This window comes from Dermacentor variabilis, chromosome 6, assembly GCF_050947875.1.
Source record: "Dermacentor variabilis isolate Ectoservices chromosome 6, ASM5094787v1, whole genome shotgun sequence".
Classification (NCBI taxonomy): domain Eukaryota; kingdom Metazoa; phylum Arthropoda; class Arachnida; order Ixodida; family Ixodidae; genus Dermacentor; species Dermacentor variabilis.
The window spans coordinates 88,546,954-88,554,864 of record NC_134573.1 but is presented as its reverse complement, the minus strand read 5'-3'; the positions used below and the strand labels follow the sequence as shown (position 1 = coordinate 88,554,864).

The window sequence follows — 7,911 nt, the reverse complement described above, 5'->3', positions numbered from 1 at the left end:
GACTATGCCATCACGCAAGCTGTCACCAAGCACTCCCTACCAACTGCGCTACTGGCATTACAGTTTTTAAATGCGAAGCATTTCTTGACGAACATTTGCCATTTTGACCGTATCTATCTACCACCTACGTCTTGGTGTTCTCACGGTCGTTCCGTTCACTTGATATCTGCCAAAATTGGCATAGTATGAGAAGCGTGTACGACAAACATAAATGAACGGTCATGACATGAATATCATCACATGTGTCTCACGTAGGTCATAAAACATTCGCCTGCGTCTTGATGCTCTCATGGTCTTTAGTTAGGTTAGTAGGTAGCAAAATTGGCATAGTATGACAAGAGTGTATGCGAACCTAAATTATAGGTCATGGCATGAATATAATGATATGTGTATAATGTAGGTCATGAAACAGCCGCCTACGTCTTGCTGCTCTCACGGCCGTTTCGTGAACTTCCTATGTACCACTTTTGGCATACTATGACTAGAGTGTATCACCATGATAAATGATAGGCGATGACATGAATTTCATGACATGCGTGTCATGTAGGTCATGAAACAGCGGCCCACGCCTTGGTATGTACCAAAATTGGCATATCGTGAAAGTGTGTAGACGAACATGAATGATCGGTTATGACATGAGTATCATGGCATGCATGTCATGTAGGTCATGAAACAGTCGCCTACGCCTTGGTGCTCTCATGGCCCTCTCGTTCACTTGGTATGTACCAAAATGGGCATTGTACGAAAAGGGTGTATGACAAACACAAATGATAGGCCCTGACATGAATGTCATTAATGCGTGTCACGTAACTCGTCAAACAACCTGCTACGACTTGGTATGTACCAAAATTGGCATAGCATGACAAGAGTGTATTGACGAACATAAGTTATAGGTCATGACAGATATCATGACATGCGTATTTTGTAGATCATGAAACAGCAGCCTACGTCTTGGTGCTGTCATGGTGATTTCGTTAACATTGTAGGCTCCCCGCTGCATCAGTAACATCGATTCCTACAGACAAGGCGTGGGATACGCCGGATTTCATTATTATTATTATTATTATTATTATTATTATTATTATTATTATTATTATTATTATTATTATTATTATTATTATTATTATTATTATTATTATTATTATTATTATTATACATGCACCCGCTGTGGTTGTTGGGCTGCGAAGCACTAGGTCGCGGCATTGAATCCTAGCCACAGCAGCTGCATTTCAATGGGAGCGAAATTCAAAAAGCACCCGTGTACTTAGATTTATGTGCACATTAATGAAACCCAGGAGGTCGAAATTTTTCGGAGTCGCGCATTACGGCATTCCTGATAATCAGTTCGTGGTTTTTGTACGTGAAAATACATAATTATACTCTATTATAGCACATGCTGGACAGCCTAGACAGCAAGCACACAGATAACCTGTGGGAAACGCAAATAAACAGGCTGCGGTGTTCAACCTCGATTCTTGGTTTCCGCGCCATGTTAGTGAAAAAAGCTATCAATAAATTTGAAAGATGCGAATATTAGGATTATAGGTTTTCAGCTAAAATGCTCTTGATCGTAAAAACTGCCTTGTATTTTTCTCTTACTTACTATAGCTTTTGGAATAAAGTGGAATGCACTCTTCGCAACCAGTGCAGCACAAAGGGCCTATTGAAATAGGCTGTCGTTCCAATGGATTGCACTTCATACTTACCTGGTGCCGAGTTCCGGATGATCATTGAGGTCGGGGCTCCGTGCCGAGGCTACCCATTGCACTGCGGTTGGCTGAAGCACGCCACTACCCCAAACCGGGGCAGATGGGGCATGCAATTTTTGGTAGTGGGGCTCGGCGTGCGCGCCAGCCCCTTCATGTTTCAATCCAAAGTCAGAACTCATGCATAATGCCATCAAGCGCTAACCACGTACCTGCACAGTCCACATGCTGTTCATCACATATCTTTAATGGATGGCTGTATTTTTGGACGATTCTAAACACTCGCGATCTGCGCGCCGACCGCCGTGACGTCATGTGTGCCGTCTAGCAGCAACTACAGCAGCAGAGCAGCATGGGTGGGTTGCTAGCGCTTGACGTCCGCTTCTCAGTGTTTCGTGCCCGCACAACCATGCAAGGTTCGAGTGAAAGCGAGTGCACGAATGGCGCAATTACATAAATATGCGATGTGAACTTGCTCTATAGTCGCTTTTTAGCGATGGGTTAGTCCAAGTGTGCAATGCGAATAATGAGCTAAGCCACTGTTTTGAACGCAGTTGAAGCTGGAAATGAAACAAGACATTGTAGTTGTAGTTTATGAACTGTGTACAGAAAGAGGGCGGCGATTGTTGACAATATTCGCAGGCGGATACAGGCAGTCGACCCTTGCGCAATAGCGAGTGCACTCAATGAACACGGGTGGCGTCTACTCGGCGTCTGCCCCCGTCCACCTTCCACTTGCGTCAGCGCTGGGGTGCGTCCACTCCGGACGCTATGTGAAGCTCCCTTATAGCATGACGCGCATGTTTCATGACCAGATCATAAATGTTGAGGTACACTGCTACAACGACACCACAGGGAACGAGACTCGAGAGAGCAGCAGTATGAAGATGGCACGATGCCTTTGCTCTTCGCCTGCCAATCTCGTCTTCGATTTTCCTTTGAGCAATAAAGAACTAAAAAGCATAACTCCTTCCGACTTGTCGATTGCACCTCTGTTCCTTTCTTCTTTCCGCTTTCCGGAGAAATTAAATGGTATAGCGCCAGGCTATGTGCATTGCCTTTTTGGTGACATGCCGCAGCTCTGCAGAAGAACAGGACTCGTCCGACATCCACTGTCCCCAAAATGTTCGGAGCACAGGAAGTCACGCTTTGACGGTAACCATGATGGCTGCGTTGAGCGCGCCGTACAAATCCATATCCCTCGAAGTTTCGGCTCTGCCGCAAATGTATGAGACGGCTTGTCTCGCCCAACGATGCTTTTCCCAGATTGTTGCAATGGCTATGGCTTGTTCACTGGCGTCCGGCACAGACAACCTGACAAGAACGTCGCTTCCTCTAGTTCACGGTACCGCCGCTAGACGCGGTATTTTGCGAAAATGCGTAAACTTCATAATTTTCCACTAGTTCCTGCCTGAAAACAAGGTTGTGTCCACCAATTTCAGCACCCAAGCTTTCATTCTGGCTAAAAATCTCGGTGGCAAAATGTTTTATTCAGTATCCCTTAATTTCGTTTGCTCTGCAGATGTGAATGCTAGGCAAATTGCAAAATAAAGCTGGTTGTTTCAAGCTGAAATGTTACATTTACCTGAACAATGACACCAGCACCCCCCACAACCTTTGCGTATACTGTTCCTCATAATCTAGCTGCGTTTGGCGGGAAAATACGAAGACCGTGGAGGCGGTGTCCCGGCGGAGCGCGAATAGTACGCTCAGTGGACATTCTCTTCCTTTGACTAATCACTATAATAATTATTGTTATGCGCATTCGGCCTCTAGGCGTCTTTCATCATGATTATATTAAGCTTCTGGGCTTTAGTATTGCAATTTGTTTTTTTACTTTCCTCCAAAACCATTCAATAATTAGTACCTTTTACGTTCGAATATATTTACAAATATGCCAAAAATCTATTCATGGGTTCAATGGTTATCTGAGCCTATTGTTTAGAAAGTACTGAGATCTTTTTTGCATGCGGTTAAACGAACGTAGGAAGAAATTGAACGTGGCTTGAACATGGTTATATGACTAAATGTGCTGTTAATCACGGTTAGACACGGTTCTTAAGTGCTTTTTTCAGGTGAGCTATATCGACAGGGTGCTCAGAACTACCTTGGCGCCTGCGGCGAACAGCTGCCACGCTCGCACCAGCGCGTGCTTCACTCATGGCGAGGATGAGCGACCAAGCGCCGACGAAGCAGCTGTTACCTCACTTAGTGATTGTGGTATGCAGCGGCAAGCTCGGCGAGGCTAGAGCAAACGTAACTGCGACTCTTCTCCCCAAAGGATCACGTGCTTTGACGTCACACTTTCACATTTGAGCGCCAGCGGCTGAAGGTCAAATGCGTGCCTAGATTGGCCTTGGGAGTTGTACCTTGAGGAGTACAGCTTTTGCTCCAAAAGACAAAGCGGAGATTTCCTGCGAAGGTGAACGTTGCCATTAGCAAAGACGGCGTCCGCTGTAGCAATCACGTCTTGTGCACGCCGTTGTTCTAAAGTGCAATGCTTCCTTAAAGAGGCGAAGTCGTTATCCTCAAACGTCTCGTTTCGCAATTAGTGTGGGAAAGGAGTCAACATGAAATTTTCTGGTCAAGCGGACAGCACAACTCACGAAGGTGAGCGAGCGGACACTGTACGAGTGCGTGTCGGAGAAAGAAAAGGCGGGTAGAGTATTGATACCGAAGAAGCGTTCTGGTGAAACAGGTTGTCAGGACAAAAAGAAAGTGGACGATTTTCACCTACCGCCGTTGCAAAGGATCGTACACTGCGTTTTTCGGAGAATTGAGATTACCACTGTCGCCAGGCTGATGCGGCACTTCGAAGGTACCAAGCTACCATCCGTATTGACGGAAACTACGCAAACGATGTTGAAGAAGCTTGGCTTCCGATACAAGAAGCGATCTCGGGACGCACTGCTCATAGAAAGCGGCGCACAAACTGCAGTCTCGCCGCGCTATCTGCACCAGATTGAGGAGATGCGACGCCAAGGCGGGGAGATGTTTTACACCGACGAAACGTCGTTCAACGCCAGCCACACAAGTAGTCAAGTTTGGGTTGACAAAACCGTAGATAGCCTGCATAAGGCGTGTTGATCGGGATGCTCTACGGGCTTCCAAAATCCCGGTGGCATAAGTCGCAGGCTTATTGTGACCCCCTGGGGCAATAAAAATGAATTTATTGAATATGCTGGCGAAGCTTTTAGCACAAAGAAAAGCTCAGGCGATTGTCATGAGGAGATGAATGGAGAGCACTGTGAAAATTACTAACTCAGAAATTTCTGCCTCTCCTACCGCTTGCAAGTATTATACTCATGCACACTCCACTTTGCCACTCCGTGGAGCGAAAAAAGCTGCCGCGAGTGAGCAGCCTCAAAAGGCAAATACAGGACTGGCTTTCGGCAAAGGCTGTTGCATATGGCCAGGACATGGCTGAAATCATGAAGGCTGAAATCATGGAGCTTATCAAAAACACTAACACCTATGGAGAAAGATACCGAGTGAACTGTATCGCTGCAGTATCAGGCCACGTCTATGATGTCGAAAAGCAGTCTTTGTATTATCGGGGAAGACTTTTTTTTCTGTTCCTGCCTTCACGGAGAGACTTGGATTTGTGTCGAAGTCTGGTTCCCGAACTATGAACTCCGAGGTTAATCCCACAGAATCCTCAAGGACAAACGCATTGCATTCCATAATTTCCTCAATGTAGGTGAAGGTCGCGCCCTTCTTGATGGGTGTGAGCTCCTAACTGAAGTTTGTAAGCATCACTTCCATTTTTCATCCGTGCAGTCGATCGATCCCTATTTCGACGCAAATTTCACGCTCGAGGTGTAGACGTTGGTCGCCCTCGATGAATCCTTCTACGTTTACGGGTGTTTCAACGCCAACGGAAATGATGATGCTGGAAAGAGGCGGAATGCACAGTCATGGCATGGTGACTCCGAGAGCTCTTCGTCGGTATAGCTTGATCTTCGAATAGCGATATCGACTTCCATTTCAAGTGGATGATTGTGCCGTGTTGGTTCATGGATTGCATGCCGAGAATTACGTCTTGTGAACACTGCTGGGCGGTAAGGAAGGTGGCAGGGCAGGTTCGGTCATGAACGGTAATTCTTTTCGTATAGATTCCAGTCGGTGTTATCAAGTCTCCTCAAGCTGTTCTGATTTTAGGGCCTTCCCCTGCAGTCTTAACTTCAACTGGGCGGTGATGGGTCCATTATGACGGAGTAGCCGGTTCCTGTGTGCACTATAGCGGCAACTGCATGGCCGTCGACAAGCAAGTCGTGGTAGGTAGTTCTTTCCCTTGCAATGCAGTTAGGTCTTGTCAGATGGCGGCTGCGTCGCGTAGGCATGAGGCTGGTACGTCGCGTCATCAGGTCTTCTTTTCTCGGCATATGTTTGGCTTCCAGGCTTTGTAGGGATGGCGGCGTGTTGTTGCTGCTTCATAGAGTAGGACGTTGAAGCGTCGTCGATGGCGACGGAGGATCTTCGCCATTGAAATTAAAAGTAACGACATCTCCGTCAGTTGCTTATAGTTTTCCGGATATGGGCTTATGGACCAGCACCGAGCGCGACTAGTGTATGGTCGGCGCTGCGGCGACAAGTAGCGTCCTCGTGAGGGCGAACGGGAATGTCGTCGGGTTGTCCCGTGTGTTGACGCGAGGTAGTCGGCGATGTCACGAGGTAGTCGGCGATGTCACGGGGTTGCTCCCCAAACTGTGGATATGGTGCGTTGACGGCGAACCCTTGCAGTCCCAAGTCGCTGTGGGCATCGGCGGAGCACGTAGCCGGCTTCTCCTTCGCAATGATAGCTGAGCGGGTGGTGTTCAGCGTCTCGCTAAATGTGCCTTCCTCTAGGCGTTTAGCTAGCCGACTTTTGGGTGCGGTGGTGCTGGCGTCTGGTGACGGCGTCTGGTGATGAGGGGAACCGCGCGGCGGACGACGGCGGCGTACGTAATCGTTTCCGGCTGTGGTTGTGGTGCTGGCGTTTGCACATCAGTAGCCCCTAGTGATCGCTGAACTTCTTGTTTGACAACATCAGCGATTGAGGCTACTCAAGACTACAACCTGGAAAAGAGCTTCTGCACTTTATCTCGAACGACCTCTGGTGGTATCGCGCATGTCGTGGCTGCGGAGTGCTTGAACATCGATACAGTTTGTTGTCAGCGTTCGGCAGTTACATTGCCTTGTGCGCATATCGAGCGTCTGCTGAATGGCTGTGGCCTCGGAAGCAAATTCAGCAGCAGTCTTGGGTGGGTTGCGTGTCAATCCAGCGATGGCCTCTTGCTTGAAACCCCTCATCAATAAGCGGACTTTTTTCTCTTTTGGCATGTCGGGTAAGCGTGTCTGAACAGGCGAATCATCTCCTCCGTGACAATCGCGATGCTCTCGTTGGATAGTGGCATTCGTGCTTCTAACAGCGATTTGGCTCTGTTACACAAGACGCTCTTGCACAAGACGCTCGCAGAGGTATGCAGGACGCCGTTGCGGAAAAGGTCCCGTGTTGTCAAGGTCGAGTCCCAGTTCTCAAACCAGGCTCTGTTAGCATCTTTTAAGGAGAATTATACATCCCGCAGTTTGTTGTAGGAATTCCCATTGTCAAAGGCTCTTATTTATCCTTTTCTCAGGGACGGCATTTCACCCGCTAAGAACCTAAAGCTTTCGCTCACCGCAAGACGTGCCTGCATGATTTAGAACCTACGCGGATGTTATCTTTGATTCTGTCTATTTTGCTTGTCCTCACCCAACCTTGCATTATCAGATTGCACGCGCGACACGAAATCCGTAATAGTTTCTGGAAACCACGCAGGCACCACCATTTACAGTGAAAGCTTCCATGACCCATGTACAAAAGCCGACGCGCTTGACCCTCTGAGCATACTTCAATGACCGCCGACTGTGTGCCCCTCTATGACTGTGTTTAAGGTGGAGCCTGTTTTTGTGGGCATTGATTCGCCTAATAAAATCTTAGTTTCGTCATTCACATCTTTGGTACTGTGCGCTTCACCCTCCCTAATAGGTGATGTCTATGCCCTTGGAGCACTCCTCGCGTAAGATGTCACTTTTCAGAATCATTAAGTTGGCCGTTTAATGTTCTGTTGTATGAAAAGCTTTTTAATGAATTGTGTTTTCCTGTTGTCCAGGTTTAACTCCAGACTTAACAGATATCAGACTAGATAAAGACACTATTACAAAAGATAACTAAAAGAAATAA

At 47.4% G+C, this 7,911-nt stretch overlaps 1 non-coding gene across 1 annotated transcript; it reads left to right on the top strand.

Annotated features, from left to right (window-relative positions):
- The first annotated feature begins 1,698 nt into the window (after window positions 1-1,698).
- Window positions 1,699-1,860, top strand: LOC142586473 (U1 spliceosomal RNA). Its single transcript, XR_012829236.1, has one exon. It is a non-coding gene; the product is annotated as a U1 spliceosomal RNA (small nuclear RNA).
- The last annotated feature ends 6,051 nt before the right edge of the window (window positions 1,861-7,911 follow it).